The sequence below is a fragment of the Typopeltis vanoorti genome, chromosome 22 (genome assembly GCF_054136105.1).
Source record: "Typopeltis vanoorti isolate ZY-2024b chromosome 22, IOZ_Tvanoo_1.0, whole genome shotgun sequence".
In the NCBI taxonomy this organism is placed as follows: Eukaryota; Metazoa; Arthropoda; class Arachnida; order Uropygi; family Thelyphonidae; genus Typopeltis; species Typopeltis vanoorti.
The window spans coordinates 54436409-54455086 of NC_143570.1; positions in this window are offsets into that span (position 1 = coordinate 54436409).

The following is an 18678-nucleotide window of genomic DNA, read 5'->3' on the forward strand; positions in this document are numbered from 1 at the left end:
CTTCTCTGCAGCGAACCACGAATGTGAGTCATGCTGATCTACAGATGCAATTAGAAAACAGAGAAATCAATTTGACATCTGAATTTTTTAATTGAATCTTAGATTGATTTTCTTAGGGATTAATATTATTTACATGCAGAGATTGTATTTTTGAGAGGAGTACTTAAAGAATTAGAATTTTAAAATAATATCAGCTACGAACTCTCTCTCTCTCTCTCAGATACTAATGTAATATTCTTTCTTTACATTTTCTTTATCATTAAACAATGAGTAATTGTTAATGTATTACTCCATACACCGTTAACTATTATGTGTTTGTATGCTTTTCATCACTAATGACTGAAGCGTATTGAGTGAATGAGTGAGAGAGAGAGAGAGAGAGAGAGAGAGAGAGAGAGAGAGAGAGAGAGAGAGAGAGATGAAAATGAAAGCTACCAACCTTTATTAGGATATATTTATTGGGAGGAAGAATCTACAGAATGAATATTATAAAAACTCTAACACGCATTTTTATCCAGTTAGGACTTGATATTTAGATTAATATTATTAATCTTAATAGTATGCGTTAATATGTATTAACAGTACGCAACCGAAACTTAAATTATACTTCAAATTTTTTGAAAATTCAGCATAACTGTAAGTTGCGGTGTTTTGTATTGCCGGTGCTCAAAGGAGTCAACAGGCAGGTCATAAATTCTAAAGATTCAGGGTTTGCTGACCTAAAAGGAAGAAAGAGTATATTAAAAAACAGAAACAGTATATTAAAACTAGTTAGAACAGCATATTAAAATACCATTTGGGAACGCCCAAATGACACCTTAAGATACAGTTAATGTGTGATTAATAAAAGCCAAATGACACCAAACTGCCACACAGTAGAATAAACGGGCAGGTTAACAACTTCCACAGGTTTAGGTTTTGCCATCATTATTCCGAAGCGCTGACAGAAGGCTACTCTGTAGATCTACTAGTGGAGTTAAGATACATTTTCTGATGCATTCATCTAGTGAAGGCATAGACATCGTATTTTTTGGCTAGAACCTAATTCTTAGGTTAGGTTCCTTACTAGGCCATTTTGGTGCGAAACTGTTGTCCTTGACCAAGATGATGTAACAAGGAAGGCTAGTGGGATTCAACTAGTGTTCGTCCGAATTCAGGTCTCGTATTAATTAGATGAAAGTAGTCCAGTGGGTAGTTTGTATATGAAAATTTCGTCTTTGATGAATATTCACTTTTTTCCCCGCTTTGGATATGGATGTTTGTAATGCCTTTAGTTGGGAGATGAACTTCATCGCATAGTATGAGACTATTACCCTGCTTATTCGAGACCTGAAGTGGTTTGAAAATTCCTTGTTTTGTTCTCTAGAGCACAATCTCCGGAGTATCCATACTTTAGCCCGCCCACTTACTAATTGAAAATAAGTACACTTACGGCCACTAATTTTTTTCCAATAGACCTTGTGTTGATATGGATCAACAGACCGACATATCGTTTCATATAAATTTTCTGGACAACTTTACCACTCATCTTTCCAATTTACAAATGTAAATATCCAGGACAGTTTTATAAGTTTTATAGTTTAGACTTTAAATAGACTTTAAAATAAGAAATAATGCCCTTTGTATAAAATTAAAAATATATACAGATTTTCATTAACGAACTAATTGGGTAATTTAAATTCTGAAGTCAACCATTTAAAACACTATTTGTTTTATTAACTATATTATATTCTCTCATTCCATTAAAACACTAACATATTCGAGTCTTTCAGGATAATCCGAGCGAAATCGTGTGATGCCACTTGGATTATCTTGAAAGATTCGAATAAGATGACTAGCAAATGCAATGATTCTTCTAAAAATGTAATTTCTGCTATAGGATATCCAAAAACAGTATAATCCAAAAATCCAAAAAAATGGTTTTCTTCAACTCCTTTTGAAACTTTCCAACCAGATCCATTCATCAAATCAATTCAAGTTCTGATTTCAGCGAGCCTCCTTACTGCACTTCTACTCCAGTGCGTTAATCAATACATGAAATTATTCATGTAACACTGGGTACAGTACTTCATTACTATGGTATTTAACTGCTGTGTCGACCTTTTATACACTGAACCGAAAAATCGATCTAAAATTCTACTTATTACAGATGATTTAATTAGAAATTAATTCGAAAATAGCGCCTGCTAACTTTATGGTCTCACTCTTGAATGCCAAAGGTTTGAACAAACAAGACTAGTCGCATGTATCGTTAATGTTTTTGAGTTCTGTTATATTCGTGTTATTTTCCATATGACTATCACCCTCGGATTTGTCTGATGAAAAAAAAATTGTTATACTGTAATATTTTCTCTTTATGTAAATTAAATGAAGGAAGTTGGTTGCTAGCAATCAGCATTTAAGTAACATGACTTTGCAGAGAATATCTTTCATACCGTCATCATACAATTATGTCTTGATATAATTATGCATTGTCCACTCGAAATATCATGACCGTCTAACAATTCGTAAACTTCCCTCCAGCCAGATTTTGCACAACTTGGCGTGGCATGAATTTTATATAGCCTTCGAAAACTGCAAGAGGTATGCCGACACGTCGCCATGATTGCTTTCCATAGATGTGCGACTGTTCGGTGTGGAGGATTCAAATGTCGGAGATCTCGATCCACGTAATTCCATATATGTTTAATGGAATTCAAATCCGGCGAATTCGGCGGCCAAGGTAATAGCACTTAGAAGTGTTATGTTCGACGAACAATTCTTGAACGATATGAATGTATGACATTGTGGCATGGAACATACCTGTGCCATTTGGGAAGACACTTTGAAGTATATGTGATCAGCCACAATGGATAAGTACTTGATAGCATTCATAATGTACTCTATGGATATCAGAGCTCAAGAGATTCTCGGAAACACACCCCTACTAACGCAGCCGCATTCTGCTGTTTCTTCTGAACCATAACGTTGGGATGATTCCTCTCCCCAGGTTTTTGCTTAATCCTCTCCCTACCGTCCACATAACATTTCTAAAAAAGAGATTCACCCGAAAAGGTAACGTTTTTATATAAATTTGCAATAGTCCAATAACGTCTCTCCGGTGACAACAGTAGGCACACTGGTCGATAATTAGGCATAAGCATCCGATGATTACCTTGCCTGGGAACCTACTCTGTGCATAAGCATCCGATGATTACCTTGGCTGGGAACCTACTCTGAAGGATCATATAGGGGAGGATACACTGGATTGTGGTCTCGGAAACACCACCATTTTTTACTTGATTATATTGCAAAGTCAGCTACTCTCCTACAGTTTTTGGTTAAATTGTACACTGAGCTGTTCTTCCACGGTTTTGCCTTATGGACTTGAATAAGGAAGAACAAATTGCATTCACCAACAACATCGAGGAGGCACGGGCTGCCACCTTGGCCCATCGGCTGCTGTTCTTTTAGTATCCTTACACTTTTGAATCAAACAGCATTTCGTGAAGTCTACAATATTAGTTTCCTACCGCCTTCATGCAGTACGATCACATCTTTTTCGAACTCCTTCAGATCACGTCGCTAACGTATAGTGGCTTTCAATGTGGTATTAGTATCCCTTGATGTGGTGAAATGATCATAATGGGATGGCTATATTTCGAATAAACTGTGTAATTAAATGACAAATGTCCAAGCGAAATAAACTGTGATAAGCCGAGAAGGAAATTTCAGGGAAAAAAAGTCAAATGTTTCAATATAGTTCCGTGGATTAAAAATAATAATAATAAAGGGTTCAGAGTGATTTGGATGGAATTACAGCCGACGCAACTAAAAACTATAAGACCAGCATATTGTGTATGCTAATTTGCATGTACGTATTCTGCTGACGGTTGCTTGTTTACAGGGATAAAAACCTCTAGTATTCGGAGTGAAGAAACCTCATACTCTCCATACGAGAAACTAACTCTATTCCAAATGACATGCCCTTATAAAGTTCGATTCTCAAATAGAATTTGAAGTGAGGTCTTATCAACGACAGGATAAAAGCGAAGCCATCCCTGCGACTGCGATGCAGAGGGATTAAATGAAAGAAAAGCAGGAAAGAACGATTGTTCCAAAGATTAGACGCAAGGAAGGAGTAACTGATGGAGAATGAAAAAAAAATTCTGTTTAGCTAGTTTGAAAAATGATCATGGACATGATCTGATTTCAAACCCACCAATGGGATCTGTTAACATTCAGACATGATTCTTGTTATCTAAATCAGATCAAGATCACAGGTCATATTTTTACATTTTTTTTTAGAGAAAATCAGAGAGATTTAGAATGAGAGTTCTAATTAGTAGCAAAACCTAAAGTAAGAATAAGTTAGAAACCGATAATGTGCGTGATGGAGGTTCAAAGTCAGCTACTAATATGGTCAGTTAACTCAGTTGTTCATGTTTATTCATAACCAAATAACTGAATCGAAACTTTTTCGAAATAACAAAGACCTTATAATATTATCTATTTATATTACTTTATAATTCCAAAAAATGATCCTTTAAGATATTCTTCAACTAAGCTGTTCTTTTCTGGGATCTGAGAATTCATGATATTTTCAAGAGTGATTAATTCCTGTAGCAGAAGTATGGAAAGGTTTGGTAAAGCAGAAGACAAAGTCGAGTTTTTTTTTTATGACGCCGCTTCATATTGTGAAAAGTACGCTAAGTAAAGCTTTGTGCTAATATTAGCCCAGGAAGTTAAATTTTATGTTGCCTAAAGGTTTTGCCTTGAACGGAGAATTGTAGCATCGATTGGGGCGAAGTGAATACTGATTATTTTTCTAGACTATTTCTATTGAAATGAAGATTACCATAGTAGAATGGTGCAGTGGGCAGCATTTAAGGCACTTGTTTGGATATTCAAAAACATCGATGGAAAATGTTAGTGGGACAAACACAGTCACGGAATGCTCCTATATTAGCAGAAAAGTCTGTCAATTATAGTAAGCGATCCATTAGCGCATGATAAGAGAGAAATTGGCCACCTGCAAAGGGCAGAAGGAAAAAAAATAAGAAAAAGTTGGGAGCCTGTTGAAAAAGTTTCCATGCCATATCAGGTTAAATGCCCTTGAGATGTCAAGAGCAGAATGTGAGAAAGGTGGGAGCAAGTGGACTGAAGTTACGACCAACGGCTTTAGCTAGGAGACCAGAAAAGTCTATTAGAATTTGGAAATGAAGCAAACTGTCTGCGTCTTCTACAAAATCGGATATCGATTTTTGATTTTGTTGATAATTTTTTTCTGTTATTGAGCTTTTACTCGTATACAGAGGGAGAGAGAGAGAGCGAGCGAGCGAGCGAGAGAGAGAGAGAGAGAGAGAGAGAGAGAGATTGGCGTTTTAATCGTAAACCAACGGAAAGAACGAAGTGCGCGTGCACGCGCACACACACACACTTAATGTCAATTTTAATCAAACTCAATCAATGTGATTTTTCATAACTAAAAAATATTATATATATTCATGAACTAAAATTGCCCATACACGATCGGTTCATCTCATTATTCTTTATCAGGTGATACATATTTTAAAACCATGAAATGACATTATAAATTTTGCAAAAAAAAAAGTCGTTTAACAATTTTATTACTTTTATTTATCAAAATTTGAGAAATGACTTCTATGTCCTGCTAACACATTAATTTTAAAATCAAATTATTTTAGTGTCGGTTTGTTCACTCTGCACAGAATAAAGGAAAACAGTAAACATTATTGCAGGAACAGAATAATGGAATAAAATATCACGATAATAAATTATTTTCTTAAGAAAAAATAATAATTCAATCGAAAGGTAAAATCTCATTTTTCTGAGTTTTATTTATAAGACGTATTAATTTAATATCATAATCAAATTCCTGACATGTATACTCAGGGAGCATACAGGACAGTTCTACATAAAAAAAGTTTACATCCATTGTAACTTTCCCTAAACAATTTTCCTCCAAATTAATCCGTTATCTACCAAGCTCCTCTAAGACACTTTTTACTGTATCAATCCACCTGGATCATGGTATTCCTGTGAGTCTATTTTCTGTGATCCTGACAAAGAACACTTGTTTTGCTAATCATTCCTCTCCCATTCTTCTTAAGCTATACCATCTCAGATTAGCTCTGCAAACATATTCCTGAATGCTAACAATGCCAAGTTTTTCCTAAAATCCATATTTTAATATGATACTACCATTGATGCATTTGTTCACTCCTCTAATATTTCTCTGAACTCTCATATCTTTGGTCTCCAGTCTTTGATCAACTGTTTTACTTCTAACCGCGCTTGATCTATTATTATTAAATTTATTAGTTGACTTCCTACCATGCCAGCTTTGCTAATTCTGTTATCTATTTCCATACTTAATTTTCCATATTTACTAAAAACTGTGCGTAAATAGCTGCAATGTCTTACTTGTTATAGAGTTTCTCCATTCAGAATGCAATTGATATTTTCAGTATTTCTGCCTATTTTCACTGTGTTTTCTCACATCTTAGTTGATCACACTCTTACCTAATTTCCAGGGATGATCCATTGTTCAGGCTCCTCTAACTAAGTTCTGAAATATTTCCCTTGTATCAATCCTATGAAACTTCTTAAGCAACTTAAATGTCTCTATCATATTTTCTGTTATCAACCAACTTTCGCAACCCATACTGACAGCCTATTTAGAGAACATTCCACAGACACTCATCATCTTGGTTGCTCGCCTCTGAATCTTCTCCACCGCTTCCTCATTCCCCCCCCCAAAAAAAAAAAAAACCAGGAGACCAGACTTAAGCAGAGTAATCCAGTACCAATTTTATTTAAGTAGTTATTCAACTTAGTCAGGAAATACTGCTGATTGTTCTGGATTTATTCAGAAGTCTAAGATGATATATCTGCATAAAGTAAAGAGTTGAGATTAACATATCAAAGTTTGATACTGGGTTTAATACCATTTTCAAACCCACAAAGTATCAACCTCCACTACTTTCAATTCTGATCTCCAAGCCATTCTTCAGTGAGGTTCAGGTTGTTCTTGTTAATATCAATGCTAGCATCACTTTTTTTTTGCGAAATATTATTTCTCAAAAAAAAAATAATAATAATAAATAAATAATAAAAAAATAAAAAAAAATTATATTATGCTAATATTTATGGTACGTAATTTTGAAATTTAATGAATTTCATTTATACAAATACATATCTTGTCTTACAATGTTCTAAATATGATACATAAATTAAAATTATTAAATTTTAATGAGTATAGTATTAAGTAAATAATAGTGCACTGATTATAAACAGGTCTTCTTTGGTGCATCAATCCGAAGATTGGTAAATATAGCAGTACATCACAACATCCTGTCTTATGACTTCCTTTTTATCTCTTCATAACTCTTAGCGCCAGTTAGCATCATTATGTTATTTATATATGAAATTCTTGGTCTGCTTCGTGGCCTCTTTCCTTCTACAGTCCCCTCCATTATTTCTGTAATCAGTCCCCCATGCCTCAAATGGTGTCCAATTAGGCTTTTTTTCTCTTATTGATGTGTGTCATTAATGACCTCTTCATGAACTATATATATTCAAATTTCTTCATTACTTTTCTTTTCTGACTAACTAATTTTCATCATTTTTCTCCAACACCAAAGTTCAAATGCCTCCAATTTTTCATGTCTTGTTTTGTTAGAGTCCAGGCCTCACAACCATATAATGCAATGCTTCATATGTATGTCTTCACTAGCCTTTTTTTGATCTGGATGCTAAGTCCTTTACTGGTAAGTTTCTTCTGTTATAGAATGCGTTTTTGACTAGGATTATTCGTGCTTTAATATCTGATTGGTTTCTTCCATCTTCTGTGATAAGACTTCCAAGATATTTAAAAGAAGACACCTGTTGTAGTAGGTTATTATTTATTTCCAGGTTTATTCTCATTGGATTTGCTTTACTTGTAATTAATAATTTTGTTTTCTTATAATTAATTTTTAGGCTGTACTGTGTGAAGATTTCTTCCATCTTTGTTAGGGCGGCTTTCAGTTTGTTTTTGTTATCAGCTATAACTGCTATATCATCCTCAAACCGTAGCCAGTTAATATCAATTCCATTTATCTTAATTCCTATTTCTATTAGACAAATAAACAGGTACGGGGATACAAAATGTTCGGCATTAATAAATCTGAAATACAACATATATACCTGTATGCAATTAGGGAAAGTACAGAAAGCACTCAAACAAGAAAATATAGAAAATATAGTAGAGCAATAATAATGAAAAATTAAATTCCTTAATATTTGGCAGCAGTCCTAAAACCTCCCATTTCACATTTCATCATTAGAGTCACATAGATCAGTAATATAAATATTGTTATTACATTGCAGATGCCTATGTTATTACAGATTTTCGATGCATTAGAGCGATTACATTAAATAATATCAAACACACAATTTCAAAGTTCTTTTATGGCTAACAGTATCCTCGGGAAAAAAAAATAAAATAAATAGTTGTTCGCGCCGATAGACAAGATGAATAGAGTTTCATTTACTTCTAAAGAGAAGACGAGCTATTGGAATCTAGTAGGAATAGAATCGTCCTAATAACTTTACGAAGTTGGGTTATTTCTGTCGACACAGTTCAGTCATGTGTCACTGGTATGTCCACTGCCAACATAAATGGTAGCTACCATCACAGTCATTATCTAATAATGTCTTCTATAATGAATACCGCAGTAAATGCCCTGAACGTGCGCTAAGCACGCGTTCACACACACACATAAATTCCTTCCCCCCCATAAATGCAATCTCTTTTCTCTTCTGTTGTGGTCTCTGTTGGATTGAAGTTATAGTCGTTAAAACTTTCTGTTGGAGTGATGGTTTAATGGATGACTCGAGACGCACTGATTGATAGTTAGGAACTGCGTGACGTCAGAGTTAATGTAGCATACTAATATTACGACAGTAAGTTAAAATACTTCTCTTAGATTTATTTTGCCAAAGTAAATCTGTGGAGGTATTTCAGGGTATTTTTAAACCTTATATTTTAAGACCTGCTTGAGAATGCATATGATATAAATCTAAAAGTCCTAATAATTAATACATGACGAAAGCATATACCATTGATCACTGACTTGGAAAAAGTATCCTGCGAAGATCTTCAAATACCAATACAGTAAAAAAGGAGAAAATATTTGGGAATATAACGCAAAAAACGTAAAATGCACGCAGTTTATTAATTCGTATTATTCCTGCCATACTAGTACCAACATTGACTGATATTGAAACGACTACGATATATATATATATATATATATATATATATATATATATATATATATATATATATATATATATATATATATATATATATATATATATATATATATATATATATATATATATATATATATATATATATATATACAGTACACGCAAAAGAAGTAGTTGTGACAATATCGGGAAAACTATCGAAGCCCATACATGTTTTTCATATTAACTTACCCTTAGATTTCTAATTAATGTATAAATCTAATCTGTTTATAAAAATACATTGTATTTCGTTAAACTGATGGTGAAAAGAACTTGAAAGATGCCTTAGCTACCTCGACGTGCCTTCTCGTAAATACAAGAGAGAGAGATAAGCCTATGTCCAGAACAAATAAACATAATCGAATTACTCCGCTGGTTTATAAACTTGTTAAAATATAAGTCATGAATTTAATTGAAGAGTGTAGAGTAAAGTGAAAGTCATGTTATGCGAAATTTCCAGGTGTGCAAGATGAAAACTGTGAGATGCAATAGTGAATAACCAAATTTATGTTACTTTAAAAAAGTTGGATACTACTAAAAGAAGTGACAATAACCTATATATTTAAAGTTTATTTTTGATAAAGGTTTTTAGTTGCATTTTTATCAGGCGAAACACACGAATTAAATGTCTAAAATTTCAGTGACAGGAGACGCACTGCCATAATTTTTATGGTAGGATACATGCTAACAGCGCAGTAATCTTAATTGATGTATTGTTATATAAAAGCAGTTTCACTTTTCCTGGGATGATGGCAGAAAAAATATATCACTGAGAGAAATAGTATAATAAATTCTTTCATCATGTTATTGATATCAGGCAGTGGAGATTTACAAATCTAATTACTTACAAGCGAAGAGTATAAAATGAACACGTGTACAGATTCCATGAAATGAAAAGAAGAAAGAAACAACTGGGAGCTAAAAGGAAAACACCATCAAAAATAGTAGCGGAAGTTTCATAGCATCAAGGTTGTTCATCATTAACTTGAACCTAGTTTCATAATCATTTCTGAGTGCGCGATACCGCAGGACTGGAGTCAATAACAAATGACAAGCTGACTTCTCTGGATATTCTAGTTTTTCTTATTCTAATAACTGTCAAATATCTTGACCCAGTAACATGCCCAAATAGATTCGGATATACTTAGGGACCAAAAAAATAATTTCCCAAAAAATATTCGTATGACCGTTTCGATTCGTTATTTTGTGGTTTGGAAGTAATTAAGTTGAAACTTAGATTCTTATTGGGGGATAACGAGGGAGTAACGTGATGTTAGCAGAAACAAATAAAAATCAGATTTATTTGGTCAACATTCTCTCAGAAAGTTAGTTATTTAAGAAGTTAATGAGACTTATGAAAATCCGTATCTTCGGAAGAAAGAGAGAGAGAGGGGGGGGGAATAGAAAGAGAAAGAGAAAGATAGTCCGATATGTTTGCTCTGTTAAATATAGAAATAAAATATTTCTACATTTTATTCTTGCATTTTCATATTCATATACATCGCGCTCCTTGTTCTTGCATTTCAGGTGATGATTGGTTATTTGATTAGATTATACCAAAACAACTATTACTGTGATATGAATATATTACATCTGTACATCGTGTGTGTTCTGTAGCTGCTCTGTATTATGCGGAATGAAAAATCCCAATATTCCGGGACAAAAACCCAGATTTTTCTGTGAGACTAGCTAACCCATCTTTAGAAAACCCATTTCACATGAGCCAAGAAACACTCTGTGCCAATTATTATTTATCATAATCGTTCACCTTTATTCCATCAAGCATGTATTATGAGGGAATACGTTTCACAAATTAGACGTTTGTATCACTGAAATGTTTGAAGGTAAAGGAACAAACTGTAACTTTAAACAGCCAGAATCAGGTTGCGAAGAGTGAGGTTTTCTTTTACTCTTAAACTCTTCCCACTCTAATTGGCAGCTGTAGATAATGATTTATTGTTGTACAGACAGAATTCCTTGTCAGCGTAATATTACGCCATCTATCTTTTAATCGACAAGGGACAAGATAATTATAGTTCTAGTGAATGATTTTGGTCGCAGTTCTGAAGCCTCATATTACCCACATAAGCCATCACGCAGCACACGAAGGCAAACTGTTTTCTTAACAGATTCAGCTTTTTGAAAAGAAATCTTCGGAAATTTGTAGCATAATGAGATGTGATTTCTATACAGACCTTTAGTTATCCAGACAGCCCGACAGGATCAGATAAAATATTGCCGTATAATGAGGTTCAATGAAGTTTAATAAAAACTTAAAACTAAAACGAGGGTTGTCACGTCAAGGAATTAAATATCAGCGAGATAAATTACCTATATGGGATATCGAAATCTGCTGGAGGAACGAAAAATATAAGATTTTAACATAAACTTCGCAATTTTGTGAATACTGTGTAGTAAGTACGGTTAAAATAAAATATAACTCCGAAGATAAATAAAACAAGTTTTATTTGCAAGTAAACAATTGCAGGCTGATTATCATTCGTTTTTAATGGAAATCTCATCCATAAAATACTATAAAACCAGATTATAAGATTATAAGAAGAACTAATCAGGAAATCCTGCTCTGTAGAATAAACATGGACCTTTCTGGAGCCACTTCAGGCTTCCAGTAATCAGAGTGGTGCTCTTACCCTCTGCGATAAAACCTATAGAGCACCTAAGACATTCACAAGCATCCATGTCAACAGCGGGATTCCAACTCCTAGCTAAACGGTGGAGAAGGAAGCGCCACTACTCGGTAATCCAGGTCAACTTTTTTATATTTAGCATTTTTTAATATACTATTCAGATATACTGTATATGGTAAACACTTAATCTGAATATGAATGAAAAATATATTTACTTTTATGTTTTGCATACCAGCAATACACTGAAGTAAATAAAATAAATGAACACTCAACTATGCACTTTGGTTCAGTGTGAGGGGGGGATGCAACTATTATTTCTCCCTAAGACTGTCCACTTACAAAGTAAATTGAATAATTCCGAAATTAACGAAAGAGACATTCAACTTGAATTCAACGCGTTAAACCCTTCATACACTCCGACAGACATTCACTGGATTTAAGACTTAATGCCAATTTACCGTAAATATTTTTACTGTCCCGACGATTCCATTCTACTGTATAAAGTAAGCTGTGCGAGAAAGCAATTTTTCATAATTTCAAATGCGTCTGCCATGAATAAAGACAATCGTCTGTCTTGAAAAGCACATTCCTAATGTGGCCCATTTCACAATCGGTTCAATTCCTTGGTGCAACATTTCCGGCACTGAACCGACTGGCACTTCGGGGCAGGCATATTATCATGGACATCATCATCTATATCCTCCTTGCCTTGGTGCTCGCTCAAACGCCTCTTCAGGGACGCACTTCGGTATCCCGTTTCCAACGGCGACCGAGTAAATAGCAATCCTGTTGCGTGCAGTCTGCTCTTGTGAGTCTGTCAGTGATCTCACTCAGCAACAGAGAGACAGACAGGCAAACATCCTACGCGCATATAGTACTGAAAGAGAGAGAGAGAGAGAGAGAGTAGGCCCGAAGGAGAGTGCACATTATCCGAGTCGTTAGAGGACGCTGTTAGCTGTGACATATCGAATAAGTCTTATTTCTTTAGAAGTTACTGTAGCGCACGTGGAGGCTACTTTGCCGGTTGTTATATTTGTGAAGACACAATGAAACGTCGCGGAACTAACGCTTGTCATCAGTTGTCACACGTCACTCCAAACAGGGAGCACAAAATTAACACAATCGAAAGGGATTTAGTAGAACAACGGAGTGTTTATTCTTTAAGTTATGAATTGGAGAAGACTTTTTTTTGAAGAAATAATTCTGCTGCTTCAATTGTGACGAACAAAGTCGAAAAGATATTATTACTGAGAATTTTCGTTAATGTTCGCAATTTATCTTTACCTACATGTTTGGAAGCAGTTCTTTTAATCTAGGCTCATTCATCTCCCCCTTAAACTATGATTTCAAGAGAATCTACCCACTAATCAGGGCTTGGGGCTTTCTATCTATATCAGATAAGATAAGAAGTTGTTTTCGGGCTTGGTTATTTCGAGCTTTTAATTAAACTTAGTTTAATTGAAAATGTCTTGTTATTCCATCAGCGTACATCCTTCTTAGTAGTTTCATTAATCTTTATCATGTACTTCTTGGATTCAAACAAACTGACCAACTCACCATTAACTTTAACGGGATCTAATTGTCGAGCACACAACAATAATTTCCGGGTTTTATTTTCAATTCCGTCTCAAATTCAGGATACGCAGTGAAGTGTTTTGTTGCGGACAGTACGCATCGCACCTATAATTTGCAGAAATAACGCGCGCGCGCGCGTGTGTCGTAAGAGAGCGAGAGAATATGTGTTATTAACTGCAATTTAGTCCATTGATTGTAATTTAGAAAATGGCCATTAAAATGAAATCGGAGTTTCCATAAATAAAAAATTCCTTCATACAGTGCACAGAATTACCAGCACCTCAATTAATATTCGCGTATGTAATCGCTGTGGAATAATGTGATTCGTCTCATCCTACTTCTTCGTAAAATATTTTCACGCAACCCTTAATACTATAGGTAAAGCATCTTTTAATTATTCTCAAACTTTCTTGTGCTTTTTAGTTGTCTTACCAATATGATTTCTGTATTTAAATTTTTTATCAAATTCCCTATCACATACCATACCCAAATCGACTTTTTCTTTATACTTCCCATCCAAATGAAACAAATCTAATATTGTAATCGAATCGGATATACTCTTGCATTTGTTCACAATCAATTTTACATTCGACTTCTCCGCCCACTTTCCCAGTCTTAAGATCATCCTGTAAAGAACTTTGGTCATCAGAATAACGGACTGTTCTGCCCAACTTTACATCATCAGCAAAGAGAAAAATTCTACTCAATAGTTCATAAGGGTCCTCACACCGAACGCTGTCGTACCCCCATCTCTAATAGTCTGGTCCTTTGAAGAGTACCGTCTAAACACCACTTCCAGTCGTTTATCAGTCAACTAACTTCCCGCCATCTAGCTAGGTAATCATCAATTCCTATTTCGTACATACCATTCTCAAGAAGTAATTCATGTCAAGAATATGCTGAATACGATTGTTAAAAAAATAAATGTTTCCATTACTTTGTCGGTAACACAGAGAAGACTCTTTGGTTATAAAATGTAATAACCCTCCGAAACTTTCAATCAGAGAAAACTATTCCTAATATTAGCAACTTCCAGTAAAAATACTTAAAAGTATACTTATTAATCACTGTTAATACTTAAACGTGTACTTATTAATAACTGTAACTCCAGCATATATCTGTTTAATACCAAAGGAGTCATCTCTGCCTTAATATTATCAAGTGCCAAGTGATTTACGATGTCAAATATTTCCTCCTCCTGTATTAGGTCATTTGGTAAATCTTGTCTTTCAAGCTGTAATTTCTCTTCTAATGAGCAATGTGAAATATACATGCAAAATATTTAATCAATTCTACAACAGCAGTTGGGTGAGCTGATTATGCTTATTTGGTTTCCAATATCCTTACCTATATTTATATATCTATAAAAACTTTTAGGATTAATCTTTCCATTCTCCTAGCAAGTTCTAATTCAAAGTTCACTTTACATTCTTTAATTAACAGTTTTAGTTAATGCTAAGTATTGCCTGTGTTTATTATAAATAATAATCGCTTTACCAGACTGATACTGGTAAAGCGAATACCAGTAACAAACCAGCTGGTTGAAATATATTGGAGTTTTTGAATAAAATTCTATATATTTTTTAAATGTGTAACCCGTGAAAGTTGTTAAAATGAATCTAAAACATGTCATTTCTATATATGTGTGCATTTATCTTCATACAGACCAACGCCTTACCCAATTATGGATATGAATGACACTTTTCCCGATTACTTTTCATTTAAAATTCGCCTTCCATGCCCAAAATATTAAATAATTACTGCTTTAGTGAATGCGTTGTGCATGAATACATGTTACACGTGAGAATGCAGTAAATCGTGGCCGATGAGCTCGCAATGAGATACGCGTCATGCATGAGTGCAGTTTCATATGAGACTTTGGGGTATTTTAGAATATATATATCGAAATGCATTATCTGAATGTTAGGGTATTAATGGCTCAATATTCGTTCATTTCGCCTCTTAAACCGAGTTGCTTACGCATCAGAAGTTAGCATTCCGAAGTACAACATAGATTAGAAAATTTCTCAGTAATTTATAAAACAGTGTGGGAAACATTATAGAGAGAAAAAAGAGGAAAATTTACATTCGATTCCTGTACCTCCTTGAGTTATTAAGCAAATACATACCAACACATGTACGCTCGGCTACACAGATTTAACCAAGATGCGTAGTGACTGAATAATCTTGCAAAACCAAGCAAAGCTGGCCACAATCAGCAATCGTATTTTGTGATTACGTTGTCCGGTTCTTTAGTACGAACCTTAATTCACTGCATGATCTTTGACCATGTTACTGATATGGAACTGGCAGATGACAGATGAGGCAGTAATCTCTTATAATCAACGGTATCGTCCGATCGTAACAGTGATTATTTCTTCTCTGCTGACCTTAGAATCGAAAGATAGTGGAACAAATCTGCAAACCATATCTGCTTTATGAACCGCAGCAGGGAATGAGCGCATCATCTTAAACTGTAATATACTCACGACAGCAACAGCCAATCGTGGTTCACAGTTCGATGACGCTATTAATTAGCTCCGTAGCTCTATTGAACGCATTATTTAGGTTTATTGATGTCGTATATCTTTCCTATCGCTACGTCCAACCACACAGAAGTGTCTACTTTTCACTCATGAATTTTTCTCTTTTGCTCCAACTCTGTCCTGTTGAAAGAATCTAAAGAAGAGTGTCTGAGGAGCTACGTGCTTGAAAACAGAATCAAAAGAAAAAAAAGACTACAAGAAAGGGGCTCTGTGAGTATGTTATTTCGATTATCTCATTCGAATGATTGGAAAGTGAAGATCAGATAGAAATCTTTGGTGTAGATTTCTATACTTTTTATACTTTTTATAAAGATACTTTTTATTCTAAGAATACTTTTTATTTATTTATAAGAATACTTTTTATTCTTACTTTCAACGACGTTGCTGAGCAATCTGACCAAGAGATTAAATACGAGATTAAATACGTCAGTGAGATTAAGTAAATTAATAAAATTCTAAAGTTAAATAAAAGCTGAAAGAAGGAAGCCCTGCCATTTATAGAGCACATTTTGCTTTATCCATATTAGTAGCGAGTATCAGAATATTGCACTTATTCTGACAGAATCAAAAAGAAGGAAATAATACAGCATACCTAAGTCTTAAATTGCAGAGAGGCAGATATAAATACGGACTGCGTGTTTTTTTTTGTTGTGTGTGTGTGTGTGTGTGTGTGTGAACAGAGAAGTTGAGAACAAACGAGCGGTGAAGTAGTGAGATGAATGACAGATGCGAATGATAGAAGATTCGAAATTTTCTTTAAGAGTTCCCACCAGAATATTTATAAGTATTTTCCAATATTCATTTATCATATTGCTGATACTCAATAAGTGAGTATTTAAGGCGAATACGAGTATTATAATTTCACAACTCCAAAACGATTTCAACAATAAGAGCGTGCTGGTTTTAATGATTTTACTAACACAAGAATATTTCTATCCTATCCTTCTCATCCGTTCCTTAAGACGGATTGAGTCCCCTAATGAGGGATTTAGGATGAATTAATGCAGTCGGCACGTCACTCCTCTGCTGCATCCCCTAAGGGCAAATATTCATGTCTGTAGATTCGTGTGTGTTCACAGGGCCAGTTTGCCTGTTCTGAGGGACGAAAAACTCGAGTTTCCGGGTGAACCCCCCCCCCCCTACACACACACCTTCGTGTGAGACCGGCTAACTCACCTTTAGTCGAAAGAAACCAGATAAAGGTTCTCCACGTCATAGACGGGAATCAAACCCAGGACTGTCTGACCGAAGAGCTTCGACTATGCTGCCTGAGCTATAGAGGCTCACGAATTTCTTCAGTTAAGGTAAATAATGTATCCATCCTGCATTTTACAAATCATATCTCAGTTATTGCCAACAGTTATAATATTATAAGTGCTGGAAAAATCTACTATTAGTTAACAAAGAACCTTATATGTCGAAATAATAAATATAATAAGATTACTATCAGGCTTTGCCGATTTTAAAATTATAATGTTACTTTTTTTGTTAATCCAGCTCAGAATAATAAAAACCTTCTAACATCAGAAAACAGTTTTGAAAATAAAATACTTACACACATAATTTTCTAAATGCATTTGTAAACAATTGTGCAACAACATTAACTGAAAAATTAATTCCTATTTACTAATGAATCGTCTTTTATTTTATTATATAAAATTTCGTTATTTGCTGTGAGAAAACACCTGCGTGAAGCAACCACTTAATATTCTTCCAAACCTGAAATCGGTTAAACAGCAGAACGCAGTCTTTACATTACCCATAATTAGATTAATGATTAAGGTTATTAAAGCAGGTATGAAGTTAATCCTTTTTGCAAGCTAAAGAAGCTAGAGGATTATTAAAGTTAATTTTACGTTAAAGATGAGACTTTTTAAGATGTTACTTTAAAAAAATAATAAATACTCATCAAACGCACTGCTTCTACATGACTTAATGAAAATGAAGATTCACATCAGCTTTTTGATTTTCGATGTACTGTATATTTGATATCCGTATACCGTAAATAATGAAGTAATAAAATGAAACCAATGGTACATTCATTTAATTTTCCCTCCCTAGCAGATTTAGCCCGCAATCAGAAAAACCGGGCAGTAGAACACACGCGATTTACAGACAAAATAATAGTTATAGGAATAGGGTTAACCTAACCACCCGAATAACCATTCGAATTACGGTTACGAAATCCACGAATAATTGGAAGGTTGTGGCCACTTAAGTGAAGGTTAGAACCACCGATGATGACGATGAGCAGATTTACACATTTTGGCAAATATTTATGATTATAAAGGAGTCATTGATCACTGAAACTAAACTATCGACATCATCATCATTCTCAGGTATATCCATACTCTGAGATTTACCGGATATTAATAGTCTAACATAATATGATTTTGAACTACAGTAATCTTCAAATTTCATTTCATCAACATTTTCCAGTTATCTAATATATAATAATGATTTGGTTTTTCTACAGTAAAGGACATTAAACGTTTCCTATTAATCTAATCTCGTGAAATTGGAATGAGAAGGTAAATAAGCAGCGAAAGTATTTCCGTAGTGGTGTTGGGGAGAAAATGCACTCTTTACCCTTCAATGGAAAGAAATGGCTT